This window comes from Cibotium barometz, chromosome 37 (genome assembly GCF_041138505.1).
Source record: "Cibotium barometz isolate CiBa-2024 chromosome 37, ASM4113850v1, whole genome shotgun sequence".
NCBI lineage: Eukaryota > Viridiplantae > Streptophyta > Polypodiopsida > Cyatheales > Cibotiaceae > Cibotium > Cibotium barometz.
This window is the reverse complement of record NC_141082.1, coordinates 38,115,503-38,120,177: the sequence shown is the minus strand read 5'-3', so window position 1 is coordinate 38,120,177 and position 4,675 is coordinate 38,115,503.

Below are 4,675 nucleotides of genomic sequence, written 5' to 3'. Positions count from 1 at the left end.
TTTCTCTTTTCCTTTACGTGATGTAGTAATCACATTTGCAGGACTGGTATTATGATGCAGCCTGCCACTCCATGGTCTATCAACAGACCCACTAGATGAGGGCTCTCCTGGTCCGCTCAAAGACTGTGATTGCTGACCTGCATTCTGTGCAACCACACTTCCACTCACATCAGCCCCAATAGCTTCTTTTTCAACAGCATACCAGCTGCTCATCTCATCAAAGACAACATCCCTGCTTACCCTCAACTCACGTGTAGTAGGGTTATAACACCTGTATCCCTTTTGCTCAAGGGAGTATCCAATAAACACACATTTTTCAGCTTTTGGATCCAGCTTAGTTCTTAGCTCATCTGGCACATGCACATATGCAATGCATCCAAAGACTTTCAGATGAGACAAATCTGGTTTTCTGCCAGTAAACCTCTCCTCTTGGAGTTACATCATGTATGGCTGCAGTTGGAGTCCTATTCATGATGTATACTGCTGTAGAAACAGCCTCAGCCCATAGCAATGCGGCATATTCTTCTCTTCCATCAATGCTCGCGCAATCTCAGCAATGTGCCTGTTTTTCCGCTCAGCAACTCCATTTTGCTGCGGAGTGTATCTGCATGTAAACTGTCTCCGAATACCATTCTTCTTCAAAAATTCAGAGAACTCATTGGAGAAGTACTCTCCCCCTCCATCTGACCTTAGGCACTTTACATATTTCCCTGTTTGCTTTTCAACCAAAACTCTGAAATTTTGAGAGTGAACACCTCACTCTTCTCCTTCATGAAATATACCCACACTTTCCTTGTGTGGTCATCAATGAAAGTCACATAATACCTGCAGCCTCCCATAGATATGGTCTTCGTAGGACCCCATACATCTGAATGCACAATATCTAGTGCATTTCTACTCACATATCTGTTACGTGGAAACACATGCTTTGTTTGCTTCCCAAATTGGCATGCTTCACATATTTTCTACATTCCTGCCACTTTAAATTTTGGCAGCCCTGTCACAATTCCTTTTGTTTGCATAGACTTCAATCTCTGCACATTTACATGTCCAATCCTTTTATGCCAAATGTCTGTGTCTGCTGCAACAACTCCTGAACCATTTGCAAACATCGCAGCACTCATTTCAGGCATGTCTACATCAACGTAAACATTCTGCCCACTCTGTTACCTTTTGCAACCAACCTGCACTTGTCTTTGAAATCTTCAACATAACACCCATCAGGGTTAAACCAAACCTGCAAACCCTGCTCAATCATCTAGCCAACTGAAACCAGATTCTTTGTTATGTTCGGTACATGAAGTACATCTGCAAGGTACTTCACTTTGCCATCCTGCATAGACAATGGCACATCTCCAACGTGGGCAATTGGATGAGCAGTGTCATCCCTTGTTTCCACAAAACCTGGTCTTTTCGGGTTTTTCATCTCCTTGAACCACTCCCCATGACTCGTCATGTGGTTCAAAGCGCCTGAATCCACATACCATACATTATCTTTTTGTGCTGCATCAACATTTTTAGACATGGCATTCACTACATGTTGCATAACAAACAACCTTTCATTATCCTCATTATTTCTGCTTGAGGATGCATAGTTGTTTTGCTGCACTTTCCCATTTTGCATGTCAGCCTGCTTCTTATAACATTCTGCCTGCACATGTCCAGGCTTACCACAATAATAGCATTCACGTGCATCATTATATTGCCTTTGCCAATTTCCACGGCCTCTTTGACTCCCCCTGCCTCTGAATTTGCCTCTTCCACCTGCGTGTTGTTGTTGTTGTTGTTGATTCTGGGACTGTTGTTGTTGCTGCTCTGCTGCTGACCATAATTCTGATTACCTGTTTGGCCACCTCCTTGATCGCGTCCACGGCCTCCTCTACCTCGTCCTCTTCCTGAACTCGTGTAGAAGGCCTGTTGCTCTGAACTGTTTTTGCTTTGTGAAGACTATTGGTCTTCACCCAAGCTCTTCTCTTCGATAATCAGCATAGACACCAAATCTGTAAAGTTGGGAATGTTTTCCCGAGTCTGAAAATGGACGTCTTGAACGCCTTGTATTGTGGCCCGAGACCACGTAGACAGACTTCCACCTTGTCATCATCATCTACTGACACACCAATAGATGCAAGGGATTCCACAATACCCTTTATCTTCAACGCATAGTCATTCACAGAAATGCTCTTTTTCTCCACAGTATGAAGTTCATTCTTCAACTGTATCTTGCGTGCCTTGGTATTTGTTTCATAAAGCTTTACCAAGGTGTCCCACGCCTCCTTGGGGGACTTGGCATCCTGAATGTGCCCAATCATGGTGTCCTGTATACTAATGGAAAGCCAATACATAACCTTCCTGGCTCCTTGGTTCCAGTCTTTAAACTCTTTCACATCTGCAGCAGTCGGATTTATATCCGGTATCTCCGGTGCCTCTTCATGCTCACCTTCTATGTAGTCCCAATAGCCTTTTCCCATCAGGAAATTCGTTAACCTGAACCTCCAAGCATGGAAGTTATTCTTATCAAGCTTCTCAGCCACAATCTGAGTTATCCCATCATTTGACATCTTGCCAAACACACAATTTTACCAGAAACTGCACTCTGGTTTTTCTGCACAAACTACTGTATTTTTGCACAACGGTACTGTAGTTCTCTCAAATGTCACAACCAGTGACTTCAATGTGCATACATACACCCAATGGCAACTGTAGACCTCTTTGCAGCACCCACAGTGTCTGCACAGTCAATCTGTCTTCCTGCAGTTCTTAAAACAGAGTTCTGCAGAGAATCGATGACTTACCCGCAGTGCTCGAAATCGCCTGCTTTCTGAAAAACGGAGGTGCAGACGCGCCTGAAACGCGTTTTTGGCCCGAAAAACTCAGTCCGATAGGACTAATAGTTGTCCTATAGCTTTACTCCCGCGAAGAAAGATCCTCAATCAGAGACCGTTTGCCAGTGCCTCCCGTAGAGCTCCCGACAAGGGTGTAGTCACCAACACAATAGGGAAGAGTAGTTGAAGCTCTTACCCTCGTACCACTTCCTGTGGTCCTCTTGCTTGCAGCTCAGCCCTTAGCATGAACCAGGCTCTGATACCATGAAAAGATGCAGGGGGGAAGAGAGCTTGAGCTCTTACAAGCACACACACACACTCACAAAACCCTAATAGAGAACACACAAGGTGAGAGGCTGAAATCTTCTTCTTCTCTACTCAACACTCAACACACCATATACAAGATAAGAGTACACATAATATGAAAGGTACTCAACCAATACATACACGGGTTCTCTATAGTGTGAACCCGACTAAATGAGCTGGCGCTATAACTATGCCAGTCTCTAGAATGGCTGTCATACAGCCTGTCATCCCACTGGCCGCATATCACCCAAGATCTCACCAACCATGCCAGTGGTGTAAGTGTGGGGCCTATCCCCTAGGTGGGTCATCTCAGTGGCCACCGCCTCACTAGACGAGCTCGATATCTCAACACACAATAATGACTCAACATTGTTATCCCGCATATTTTGAATCATGCAAAATAATATCCATGTCTCGCTCTAGTAATGAATCACATGAATGCCCCCTTTTCTCATCCATCAATTTTCCTTCATGAGCTCCAAACCCTTTGTTTAGCCTCACTTCTTCTCATCCAAGCTAAACAACTACACTCCTCTGCTCCATACCTCTACTCCATAGTACTATAGGACAAGTGTGTATGCCTTAGTTGTGGTTGGAAAAGATTCATAAGGAGGAGTGTTGGTTTTGGAACACCCTCTTGGAGTTTGAACCCTCTTTTTGCAAGTATCTTCTTAAAAAGAAGGGATGGTTAGACAATCCTATAAGAAGCTTCCTTTTGTGCAGATGCCTCACAATCAAAATATTTCAGGTATGCCGAAGATTTTTTAGAGGCATACATCATGAGTAGGGTAGGGAAAAACCCTTAACACATTTGTAGTGTTAGAGAAATTTTAGAGAAGGACATTTAATAGCTCTAAGACCGAGCTCCAAAAATAAGGTTAAATTTTACCATGTCAGAAGAGATTATATTTTGAGCAATTAATGCTCCTACCTTACTTCGTTTACCATGAAACCCCTAAGAACTATTAGATCAATTAAGCCTTTCCAAAAGTATTTGCTTTGGAGAGGTGCAAGGTAGCTTATGAGGTATTGGACAAGGTAGCATACACAGTTGATTAGGCTACATTAATAAAGTAGTGTGCCATGGAGACTTGGTAGAAAAGAGGCTTCTATCCCCAGTGATCGATAATGCCAAATCCCTCAAGCCACACAAGCCACCCACCTCCATTTGTAGCTATGGGTAAAGTATGTTGTCCTTCTACATCTTGAATCCCCTAGAAATGGGATGTCAAGTAAAGGGTTCTTTTTTTTGGCGAGCAACTATAGGCAAGCAATTTTACAAAACTGGTGAGCATTTGAAATTGTAACACATAGGTACCTCTAACATTCCTCTCTTTCACTCTCTCTCTCTCTTACACACACACAAAATTTGCATGTAGACTTTCTTTGCAAGATGTTGATAAAAGTCGCTTCTATACATGAGACATTGAATACAAAATCCATGGAAAACACCAATAAGTGTTCTTGGTTGAAATAGTAACACATAGGACATTTCTCTCTCTCTCTCTCTCTCTCTCTCTCTCTCTCTCTCTCTCATTTCCTCTCGG